Below are 12,654 nucleotides of genomic sequence, written 5' to 3'. Positions count from 1 at the left end.
AGCAAGATACTAAAGAGGATGAGAGAACAGGGCTGGGGAGTGATTGATGCAGAGGGTGACAGGGGAGGCACTATGGATGTGAGAACAGGGCTGGACAGCCGCAGCCACCATCCATCAGTAGAAGGCCACCATCCACTGTGGAACTCTCTTCCCTCCTCCCCTCCCCTCCCCTCCCCTCCCCCTGCCATTCATCCACCTCTGAGGTGCCAGCAATGTCACAATGCACTGCCACAGTCAGGGTGACCACCTATGAACCACCTGTGAATTGTGAGAAGGAAATTGCAGGTACTCGTGTGGGAAATGCTGCAGTATCCAGCTGGCTCCATAGGTGGTGGGGAGTGGGAGCTTAAAAACGAAGAAACTGAAGGGGACAGATGATCCTGATGAAATGGAGATTGGATTTTTATTTTTTAAAAAACACAAGTGAAAGAGAATGCAGCCCCAAAAAGTAGCTGGAGCAGAATAGGATCCTAAGTCTTCGCGTTGGAGGTAGCTCCCTTCGTGTCTGGTAATTTTTCTTCTTGAAGGTGAAGGGTTTGCAGTCCCTGTTCCAAGAACTGAAACCTCACGTCCTATTTCTTGTAGACTTTGGCTTTTGTTGAATGGGAGATGCTGGAATCTTTTCCGCAGGAGACCAAACCAAGTCATCTTCTTGGCTATACTTCCTTGGCCCTGGCTCTAGTTTTGGGGGGAAGAGGAGAGGGCTGAGGAATTGATAGAGTGGAGAACACACAGGGGGATGTGGGAGGAGGAACAGGGCTCCTCCCAAGGGCCCCTGGAAGAAAAGCCCGGAAGGAAGTGCTGGTGATCCTGCTAATGCTCTGCCTCTGCCTTCCCGCTCAGCATCTGCAGGCCTGGGTCCTGGGCCTTTGTCTGACCCCAGGGGAAGAGGAGGAGGAGGTGCTGATGCTGGAGTGAGTTTCCAAGGCCTGCTCAGCCCAAACAAAAGCCACCAATTTGGAAAATGCAAGCCCCTCGCTGGCCACAGCCACCCCTGCCTCCACCCACCCAGGGGGAATTGCCCCACTCGCCTCCCCAGTACACTGTCCCCGTCCAACCCCAACCCATGTCCAAGGGAAGGCACCAGAGAAGCTGCAGCCGACGGGATTAGGCATTGAGTGCCCAGGCTGGGGCTTTGGCCTTCTCTTTGTCCAAAAAGTAGAAGTCGAGTCCAGAAAGAGCCAAACTAGAGGCCCCAGTCTCTATTTTCAGAAGATGCTCAAGGAAATCTCTTCCTCAATCTTTAAAAACCTCTCCACCCAATCGCCAGGAAGGCCATGAGGTCAAAAGCAGCCGTTTTGCTCACATCCCGCCCCTCCTTCCCCCTCGCTGAGCACCAAGAATAACTTCCTGCTGGGGATGAGGGTGGGTAAAAAAAGATTTAATTACAGCTTCTGTTTCTGACCTCGCTCTCCCACCCCTGGGAGCTGCCATGTTGCCCTGCCTGACTGTGGTGTCACCAAGAGGACACTGGCCTGGGGACACCAACCACAGGCCAGAGAGAGCCTGGGGGCTGAGGGTGGGTTCCCTGAGCCGGCTCTGATAGTACCAGAAAATCCAGGGTTGGGCTACCTGCTAAGGCAGGTCTCCTACTGCAGCCGAACCAGTGGGAGCACCCAGAGCCAGGGCGCAGAGCGGGGCTCCATGGATTGCTTCAAGAACGTAGCAGGCCAAGCTCAGTAGTTCATGCCTGTAATCCCAATGCTTTGGGAAGCAGAGGTGGGAGGATCGCCTGAGGTTAGGAGTTCCAGACCAGCCTAGGTAACGTAGTAGGACCCCGTCAATACCAAAAATTAAAACATTAACCAGGCATGGCGGTGCATGCTTATAATCCCAGCTACTTGGGAGGCTGAGGCAGGAGGATCACTTGAGCCTAGGCATTGGAGACTACAGTGAGCTATGATCACACCTCTGCACTCCAGCGTGGATGACAGAGCAAGATTTTGCCTCTAATAAACAAACAAACAAACAAAATGACAAACTGGACATAGGGGAAATCGCTGGCTTCGGTAAGGTCAGGCTGAAGAAAAGAGAGACTCAGGAGAACACTTGGCCGACCAGAGACCACTGAGCAGAAGTAGAGTGAAATTTCCTAAGAGCCTGGAGGGTACCCCCATCCTCCTCGAGCCTGCAGTGCTGATGTGGAGGAAGAGCCACCCGCAAGATGCACCCGAGCCACAAGCCACACCGTGAACCCAGGTACCCTGCACCCATATACCAGCCTGTGGGTGTCTGAGGGGACACCCCAGTCAGACTGCCAAATTCCCCAGTGTGCCCTGGGATATTCTAAAAATTATTTCTATGATTATGAAAAGTAAAACACACCTTGTGCACCCCCCCAAAAAAAAAAATTCTAAGGCAGGATGGAAGATGCTTCTAAAAGACAGGGTAATTTTCTCCCCAGATGTTTCCAGGCCAGCACTGTCCCCGCTTCCAATTTCCAAATCTCACCCTCAACCCCCACCCCATCACATTCTGGCTGGCCAGATTGCTTCACAGTCATTGCTTTTTCTTTTTTAGAGACAGGGTCTTGCTGTGTCACCCAGGCTAGAGTACAGTGGCACGATTTTGGCTCACTGCAGCCTCGACTCTGCTGGGCTCAAGCAATCCTCCTGCCTCAGCTTCCCCAGTAGCTTGGGACTGCAGGTGTGCACCACCATGCCTGGCTAATCTTTTTATGTTTTGAAGACATGGGGTCTCCCTATGTTTCCCAGGCTGGTCTTGAACTCCTGGGCTCTAGTGATCCTCCCACCTTGGCCTCCCAAAGTGCTGGAATTACAGGAGTGAGCCACAACGCCCAGTGGTCACTGCTTGTTCACATTTAGTAATCAACAGCATCAAATAAAACCTTAGCGTGCGGCCACTCATCATTGTGAACAACCCTAGATGCGAGATTTCTCTGGGCCCTCAACCCCCCTCCCTGACCCGCCCTGCCTCCACCTTCCAACGGCCACCAACCAAACATTTGCAAGTCCATCTCTGCAGACCACAAGTGCTTAGCGATCCTCTTAAATGCTGATAACCAGGTGAGGAGGGCCTTTCTCCCCATGAAATCCCTTAAACTCCTCAGAGACCCCTTTTAATCTGGTCATCAGATGTTTTTGAAAACCACTGCAGAGCCTGGGGGATGCATCCATGGAGCTATGTGAAAATTATCTCCCTGCTTTGGGACCTTACCCACCAGGATTCCGTTAACTGCCTTTGTTGTCCAAGAATGTGAGTTAGGAATCCCTCCAGGAGGCAGGAGGGGTGATTCCAATGAAGAAGAGAATGAAAGCTTTTAGACATGGTCCCTCTGTGCCAAGAACAGCTTTGGAGGCTTACAAGCGCTCACAGGACCATCAAAGGGAGCCGGCGCTGATACCTCTGTTTGTTGACTCAGTGAAAATACTCTATCTCAGGGTTATTGCCATTGAAAACATCTCCTCTATCTGGAATCTTTTCTACACCAAGCATACAATTGCTGCATTCATCTCTTGGGAGGAATCTGTCACCAAATCCATAAGCTGCCTCCGCCAGCAGGCGGGGCAGGATACCAACTTGCCTGACCTCCGCCCACTGGGATGAGCCAGGATGGAGTTCCTGTGTTAGTAAAGCCCCAGATGTCTCTCCTACTCTGTGGCTGCACCCTCTTCCTCCCCAACCCCTATCGCTCCCCTCTCACCCTCATAATCAAGGCAAAAGGAGAGGGGTGGAAGCAGAAATTTTCACCTCAATCAATGTTTGGGGACATTTACATAGACATAAGATGTGCTACTATACCCAAGCAAAGGAAAACCAGGCTGGGTGCAGTGGCTCACACCTGTAATCCCAGCACTTTGGGAGGCCAAGGCAACAAGGCAGGAAAATCCCTTGAGTCCAGGAGTTCAAGACCGGCATGGGTAAGAGAGTGAGACCTCATCTCTACAAAAAAAAATTAAAAACTAGCCAGGCATGGTGGTACACACCTGCAGTCCTAGCTACTCAGGAGGCCAAGGCAGGAGGATCAATTGAGCCTAGAAGTTGGAGGCTATGGTGAGCTATGATAGTGCCATTGCATTCCAGCCTTGGCTACCGAGTGAGACCCTGTCTCTAAAATGAATGAATGACGCAATCCCAGCACTTTGGAAGGCCGAGGCGGGCGGATCACCTGAGGTCAGGAGTTCAGGACCAGCCTGGCCAACATGGTGAAACTCTGTCTCTACTAAAAATACAAAAATTAGCCAGGTGTGGTGGCACTCGCCTGTAATCCCAGCAACTCGGGAGGCTGAGGCAGGAGAATTGCTTGAACCTGGGAGGCGGAGATTGCCGTGAGCTGAGATTGCACCACTGCACTACAGCCTGGGCAACACAGCAAGACTCAGTCTCAAATAATAATAATAATAATAATAATAATAATAATAATAATAATGGGAAGGAAGGAAGGAAGGAAAACTGGCCTTGTACCATGCCCTCTATGTGCCAGACATATGCTCTGTCACACAGTCGATCTGATAGTAACACACTGAAGTTGGTCTTTCACGGAGGAGAAAATTGTCCAAGGTCACAGTGGCAAAAGTAAGACTTGAACCTAAGTCCCACCAGATGATGGCAAGAATGTGAGCAAACCACTAAGATGCTGAGCTTCGGGCCACCTGTCTCCATACTGGGAATCACAATAGCACCTCACTGACCCACCTCCTTGCCCTGTGGGGAGGGAAGACAATTACAAGTGCAAAGCTAATTCGCAAGTGTCAGTGGGCTGGGAGCACCTGAAGACAGAGAGATCCTCCACTGTATCACAGTGTGCCCAGCACCCAGATCCATGCTGGGGCGTCATCAGCCCTCTACTGAGTATCAGCCCTCTACTGGAGTGGAGTGAAGCCATGCCCACACTGTGTCCCGTGGAAAGCAGAGGAGAACTCTTCTCGTGGTCCGGATGGAGGGAGTGGGGGCAAACAAGGCATCCATCACACGGCAGACCACCCTGAGCAGAGAAGGAGCACACAGTTCTAGGAGTAGGAAGCAGATAAGGGGTCCCCCAAACCTCATCTTTTGGATCAACCAAATTCATGGCAGCCTAATCCAAAGAGCCCTGTGGCCCTCTCACAAGAGCTAGGAGTTGAAGTGAGGCCCGTGGCACACCTCGCTTTAATGGGACAGCTGAGCCCAAGCATTGGTAGTGGGGGCAGGGCAAAGGGGCTGATGGCGGCCTGATGCCAACCTCAGAGAAACCACATGGCTTCTGACACAGGGGCAAACAAGCAAGGTGTGGTGGTTCTCGCCTGTCATCTCAGCGACTCAGGAGGCTGAGGCAGGAGGACTGCCTGAGCCCAGGAGTTTGAGACCAGCCTGGGCAACATAGCAAGACCCCATGTAAAAAAAAAAAAAAAAAAAAAGCACGGTACAGGGAGGACAGACAAGACCCTCAGACCTGGGTATGGCTAATCTAAGAGTAAAAAGGGGCCGGGCATAGTGGCTCACGCCTGTAATCCCAACACTTTAGGAGGCCGAGGCCGGCGGATCACAAGATCAAGAGTTTGAGACCAGCTTGGCCAACATGACAAAACCACATCTCTACTAAAAATACAAAAATTAGCTGGGCGTGGTGCCAGGCGCCTGTAGTCTCAGCTACTCAGGAGGCTGAGGCAGGAGAATCGCTTGAACCCGGGAGGCAGAGGTTGCAGTGAGCTGAGATCGCGCCATTGCACTCCAGCCTGGACAGCAGAGTGAGACTCCATCTCAAAAAAAAAAAAAAAAGTATTTTAAAAGGATAAAGTGCCCTGGAGATGGAGATAAAACAGAGAATCCCCATGAAACCAAGTCAGCCCTGTCGCCAGGGCATCTCCTGTCTTCTGTTCTGACCAACATTAGCGTCACCTCCTCACGGAAGCCTCCCGACTCTGAGAGAGATCTCTACAGTCCCAGGACACCTTATCTGTACCTGTGTCATGACACTAACTGCAGTCAGCCTTTTGTTGCAAGCATTTACATTCCTATCTCCTCTTCCTCTGGAACTAAGTGCAGGGCCAGAGACTTACTATTCTTGTGTCCTTCTAGGGCAGCTACGACAGTGCCTGGTGCCTGGGGAGTGCTTGACACATTCAGGTTGAAGAAACAAAGGCAGGTACAGGCAAGGAAGGGAATGAGGGGACCGAGGAAGGGCGGAATGGCCCTGCTGGTCATCAGGACTTATGGACCCACTGCCGCCTGCCCTACCATCCCCCACATCGTCCATCCCCCACATCGTCCATCCCCCACATCGTCCATCCCCCAGGCTCCAACATGGCCCAGGGGGGTCCCAGACACATTCGGGGGGTGGGCAGTGGGCGGTGTTTCAGTCTGGGAGGAGACCTTTTCCCAGGCCCTGTGGCCCTCCCCACCGGCGGGAAGCGATCTTGCCGGTGATCCTACCGGATCGCATCTGCAGAACTACAACTGAGCCGCTCTCTCGGGTGATTTGTGTCTCAAAACCACGCCAAGGCTGTAAATCAGGTGGTAGGAAGCTCTGTCTCCTGTTTTCCTGCTCAGCCAGACGGAGACAGAATGTACTGCCACCGGCTCCCAAATCTGGAAAACCAAGTCTGATTTAAAAGATGTTTTAGCAGGCATTAGCTCAGGTCAGGGCCGGGGAGCAGGGTCTCTGCCTCTCCCTTCCTGCTCCGAAGGAGAGAGAAACAGCCACCTCCTCCCCAGCTGGGGGCTGAGTGGGTGGAGAACCTGAAAGCCAGGTGCCTAACAAGCCCTGGGGTTCGGTAGCAGCTGCTTAGAGCTCCTCCCCGGGAGGCTCCGGAGGGGAATTTTCCACTGCCCTGTTCAATTTACCAGTTCAATTTAGCTCAGCTATACCGCGGCCTTGACTGTTTACAGTGGGGAGGGCAGGGCGGTGGGGGAGCCCTCTAAGAGTCCGTGCAAGAGGGCCGCGGCCCAGTTAGAGGGGTCTGCAGGGGGCAAGGAGCGGGCTTCAGGCGCAGGTTTTGCTTGTTTTCACCACGCCCCAGGTCTAGCTCACGGCCTGCACCTGGGATATTGGGGCTGTGCAGAGGCGCTGTGGGTGGGGACCAGGCCCCCTTTTGGATAGGGAGGGGAGGAGCAGGGCCCCGGCTGCGGGGAGTTGGGAGAGAAGCCAAGGCGTCTCCCCCCTCCCTCTGTTCCTGCTTTCTCAGGATGTCTGAGATGCCCAGCGTGGGTGAGTGCACCCTCCCTCCCTGGCTCTGCTCCTCCCCCTCCCCGGAACCACCACCCCCTCAGCCCTGAGCTGCCGATGCCCTCGGGGTTCTGTTTTCATTCCAGGCTGTGGATCCGGTCGTGGGAAGCAGGTAGGAAACCATGATTCTGGGGGTTAAATGAAGAAATATATTTAGTGCTCACAGAAATTTAGAAATTTAGAAAGCCAAATATTGGGTTAGCCGCCAGGAATGGAGAGGGAAAAAACCCAAAGCAAACAGCAGAGGAAAGAAATTCCTACCAGACAAGGTCCTTATTCATTCTCCTAACCCCAGGTGCAGGGGGCCTGCAGGGGAGAGACCCGCTGAACTTAAGACTCTGAGCAAACCCCAAACTCAGACCCTGCGCTGCCCATGGGGCCGACCGTCAATATCTGGATTGGCAATGGCACCCTAGGGCTCACTAAGTTGACCCTAAAGCCCTTTGGGAGCCAGGGGTGGGGGTGGGGAAGGAATAACAAAGTAGAATGTTCCTGGTTTGACCTGGAAAAATCAGTTTAACCTCCCTGGGCCTCATCTACGGAATGTAAGGGTTGGATTATGATTTCACAGGTCATAGCATCCTACTATTGTTTCTGCCTAAAATAAGCAGCAATAAGAATGGGTGTGAGGAAGACCACAGCAGCAGGACCCGCCTGTTTCTGAGGCCTAGGGAGATGCAGTGATAGATTTCAGCTTATTCCCCATTCTCAGGTTTCTGTACCTTAACCCTCCATAGAGTGAACTTCTAGGTTCTAAGTTGACTCCTCAGAAACCCTAGACTCCAGGGACGCACTTCTAGAACCTGCTCAGATTGCTACTCAGTTAACAGCCTGGCCCAGGAGGATTGCAACACCCAGCCTGGCTCCCAGGCAAGCTAAAGAGGGCTTGATGATGGGAAGAGGTTAAGGGGTACGTGGAGACAAAGAAGGATCAGAAGGCGGAAACATCATAGACCTCCTGGGATGCCTTCTGCAGGATCACAGAGAAGGCAAAATTTGTCCTTCTGACTACAAGATGCCAAGATACATTTGTATCGAGCCACTGAATTCTCTACCCCTTCTGTAGAGGTGGTTGGGGAACAGCTGCAATAGGAGGCTGAGTCCCAAGTAATGAAGGACCTTTAGAAGCAGAAGGTGTTAGGGTGAGGGCAAAGGACTGAACTCTGACCAACCAGAAGAAAGGAAAAACTGGAGTTCCTTTCCCCTAGGTCTGCCTCTCTTTCTCAGGGTCTCTATTTACTTCTCATGCACTTGACTCTCTGCTTCCCTCTCCCTCGTTTCCACATAGGGGCCCAAGCTTCAGGTGGATCTGGCACCCCCGCACCTTGTGGGCAGGAAATCTGAGCACAGGCATTTCCTATACGCTGGCAAATGCCCACTGCAAAGAGCCCCAGCCTGAAGGTGGCCCTGTCTCTAGTTATGTCCCTCCCCATCCTTATCTCCCCAGGCTCCAGCCCTCACCAGCAGGGACTCAACAAACATGCATCTGTCAGATGAGTCATGGGACCAGAAGCTTGGGAGAAGACATGCAGAGCCAACCACTAACAAAACTGGCAAATGAAATAAATGCCCAGAAACCTGCTCCATCGCCAGCATTCCTTAAGTCCTATAAATCGCACCACCTTTCACCAGTTTTCAGAAACTAAAAGTCATCCTTGACATCCGTCCAATCAATCACCTCCTATTTATCTCCCAAATTCATTCTTTTTTTTTTTTTCTTTTTGAGACAGAGTTTTTGCTCTTGTTGCCCAGGCTGAAGTGCAATGGCACGATAGCTCCCCGCAACCTCTGCCTCCCGGGTTCAAGCCATTCTCCTGCCTCAGATTCCTGAGTAGCTGGGATTACAGGCATGCGCCACCACGCCTGGCTAATTTTGTATTTTTAGTAGAGACGGGGTTTCTCTGTATTGGTCAGGCTGGTCTCGAACTCCCAACCTCAAGGTGATCCACCCACCTTGGCCTCCCAAAGTGCTGGGACTACAGGTGTGAGCCATCGCACCCGGCAAATTCATTCTTATAATCTTGCCACCCCCACAACCACTGCCCTCATGGACCCTGGGCATGCCTCACCTGAATTACAGAAATTCCCTCCCAGCTGGTAAACCTGTTTGTGTGTGGCTCTCCTTCATTCCATCCTCCCTGGTTTAGCCAGAGAAATAATTCTAAAATGTACACATCCCAAAGCATCTCATTTTCCTGCATGCAGTCTTTCATCATCCATTCACTAACTGGAGGACAACATCTGAATTTATTAGTGAGCATACAAAGGCTTTTCATCCGCTGAACCCAGCCCATCTGCTACCATTTCCCCGGTCTCCGGTCAGAACTAGTGACAGTCCCATAAACAGGTTCTGCTGGACTTCCAGTCAAGATGGAGCAGTGAGTTCTCTGTTCCAACCTCAAAGCAGCAGTAAATAAAACATTTTCGCATATAACCCAACACACACAGTTGGGCTCAAAAACAAGGCAAGCTTTCTGTGAACCAGAAGCAAGAACAGAGCCCAAAATCACTAAATGGGGCTGTGACTGACATGCTGCTGGGCTCTGAGTCCCAAGGGGTTGTTAGAGAAGCCAGGAGCCCAGTTACCTTAGAAAGGGCAGTGTCTAAAATGAACACCAGGGGTCTTCTGGAGGCCAGGAATGTTCTTTTTGTGCTCTGGGGGTTGATTACACAGGAGCATAATTCACTTTGTGAAAACTCATCGAGGTGCCCCTTTACGATTCATGTGCGTTTCTGTATATCTGTTATATTTCAATAGAAATGTTTACTTGAAAAATGTTGTCCTGTGAGAAAGCCCAGAGGAAGACCCTGCTTTTAGATGCTGGAGACCAGGGTAGGGTGAGGTAAGGTGGGGTGGAAATAGAGCACAGCCTCAAAGTGAGGACCCGTGCCAAGCCACCCACAGCTCCTCATCTGGATTGGCATCATTCTGGCACAGAAGAAGGAACCATGAAATAACATGTAAGAGCTGGTGCTGGAACAGCAGCTTAGGAAAATGGGTGGAGGCAACCACAAAACTATAAACTGCGCATTCAGGAAGAGGAGAAAAAAAGACAAAAACAAAAATCAAAGGGGGAAAACTGCCACTAGAAATGGATCTGCAAATCAAAATTCCAAAACACATTTTAACAATGAAAAAGTCTAATGCTAAGAAAGACAGTAAAATCAATAAACAACATGAATTCATTCCAGTTGACATCAGTTTTATAGAGCAGAAGTCATAAAATCCATCAATTTTATAGAGTAGTACTAAAATCTATCAGTTTTATAGAGGATAGGTTTTGAAGTATATATACATTTACATTTCTCAAAGAAATCATAAAAACATTAAAAATAAGCAATAAATATTAGATGAAAATAGGAATGGAACAAGAAGAAGTGGGAATAAAAAAGATTAGGAAGGCCGGGCGTGGTGGCTCACAACTGTAATCCCCACACTTTGGGAGGCCGAGGTGGGCGGATCCCCTGAGGTCAGGAGTTCGAGACCAGCCTGACCAATATGGAGAAACCCTGTCTCTACTAAAAATACAAAATTAGCCGGACATGGTGGCGCATGCCTGTAATCCCAGCTACTTGGGAGGCTGAGGCAGGAGAAGCGCTTGAACCCAGGAGGTGGAGGTCACGGTGAGCCGAGATCGTGCCATTGCACTCCAGCCTGGGCAACAAGAGTGAACTCTGTCTCAAAAAAAAAAAAAAATTAGGAAAAGCCCGGGCACGATGGCTCATGCCTATAATCCCAGCACTTTGGGAGGCCAAGGCGGGTGGATCACCTGAGGTCAGGAGTTCGAGACCACCCTGGACAACATGGTGAAACCCTGTCTCTTCTAAAAATACAAAATTAGCCAGGCATGGTGGCGAATGCCTGTAATCCTAGCTACTCAGGAGGCTGAGGCCGGAGAATTGCTTGAACCTGGGAGGTGGAGGTTGCAGTGAGCCGAGATCACACCACTGCACTCTAGCCTGGGTGACAGAGTGAGACTCTGTCTCAAAAAAAAAAATGGAAACTAATACAAAAAACCATTAAATTTTTTAACCAAAAATTCAGGTTAAATCTAGACTAATGTAAAAAAATATGAAAGGGGGTAAAAGTACAAAGAGGAAAAGAAGGAAAAATATGGAAGACAAGACATAAGTAGATTAAGGGACTCTAGCCTAAGAGAGATCTAGAAGAGGAGAGTAGAGAAGCTGTCTTTGTGTATTTTTATTTTTTGTTTCTGTTTCTATTAGCATCTTGCTACCCTCTTCTAAACTTTGTACCAGAGATTTGGAAGGGAGATTGGAGATGAGTCATTTTCTTCCTCTAGCAGAGGCAGTGGGTGTCTAGACTCGGTCAGACATAGTTTATGTAGAGTCTGGCTAGACTCCATTCCCCTGCCACCCATGGACCCCAGGGATGCAGGATAAGTGTGATACCAGCAGAGATATCCTCCAGTTCTCTGACATCTATTAATAGATGATAACAGCAACTTCTAGACTCTCTGGACTATAGCTACAGCGGTCAATCTGAAAGTTACATGCATCCCCTGATTTTCTTTTTGTTAGCACCCAATTCCCTATATTCGATCCCTTTCTGCTTGAAATACCTAGCATAGTTTCTTTTTTTTTTTTTTTTTTTGAGATGGAGTCTGGCTCTGTCGCCCAGGCTGGAGTACAGTGGCGTGATCTTGGCTCACTGCAAGCTCCACCTCCTGGGTTCACACCATTCTCCTGTCTCAGCCTCCCGAGTAGCTAGGACTACAGGCGCCTGCCACCAGGCCCGGCTAATTTTTTGTATTTTTAGTAGAGATGGGGTTTCACCGTGTTAGCCAGGATGGTCTCAATCTCCTGACCTCGTGATCCACCCACCTCGGCCTCCCAAAGTGCTGGGATTACAGGCATGAGCCACCGCGCCCGGCCCTAGAGTAGTTTCTGTGTTCTTTACTGATAAAGGCAAATGGCTGTATTTGAAGATATACTACCCTTCCACATAAAATAGACCCAAAAAATAAAGAGTTGTAAAACAGGAAGAAAAGATCACAATATTAGAGAACAAGTTCAGGAAGCCCAACATTCAAATAGGAGTTCTAGAAACAGAACTTGGGGGAAAACTGAGGGAAGGAATTCAGCAAAAAAAAAAAATTCAAGGCCAGGCATGGTGGCTCACGCCTGTAATCCCAGCACTTTGGGAGGCCGAGGTGGGCAGATCACAAGATCAGGAGATGGAGACTATCCTGGCTAACACGGTGAAACCCTGTCTCTACTAAAAATACAAAAAATTAGCCGGGCATGTTGGCAGGCGCCTGTAGTCCCAGCTACTCGAGAGGTTGAGGCAGGAGAATGGCGTGAATCCGGGAAGTGGAGCTTGCAGTGAGCCGAGATTGTGCCACTGCACTCCAGCCTGGGTGACAGAGTGAGACTCCATCTCAAAGAAAAAAACAAATTCAAAAAGTGTTCCCAGAACGAAAGGACAGAAGTTTGTCAATTAAAAGAGCCCACCTAGTACACAGCAC

General features: G+C 50.3%; 1 long non-coding RNA gene across 1 annotated transcript; it reads left to right on the top strand.

Moving 5' to 3' along the window:
- The first annotated feature begins 255 nt into the window (after positions 1-255).
- LOC131382295 (uncharacterized) lies at positions 256-7,215 on the top strand. The gene is made up of 3 exons (XR_009211625.1): positions 256-285; positions 6,019-6,085; positions 7,125-7,215. It is a non-coding gene; the product is annotated as an uncharacterized LOC131382295 (long non-coding RNA).
- The last annotated feature ends 5,439 nt before the right edge of the window (positions 7,216-12,654 follow it).

Source organism: Hylobates moloch, unplaced genomic scaffold (genome assembly GCF_009828535.3).
Source record: "Hylobates moloch isolate HMO894 unplaced genomic scaffold, HMol_V3 SCAFFOLD_22, whole genome shotgun sequence".
Lineage (NCBI taxonomy): Eukaryota > Metazoa > Chordata > Mammalia > Primates > Hylobatidae > Hylobates > Hylobates moloch.
This window is presented reverse-complemented; position numbering and strand designations above follow the sequence as displayed.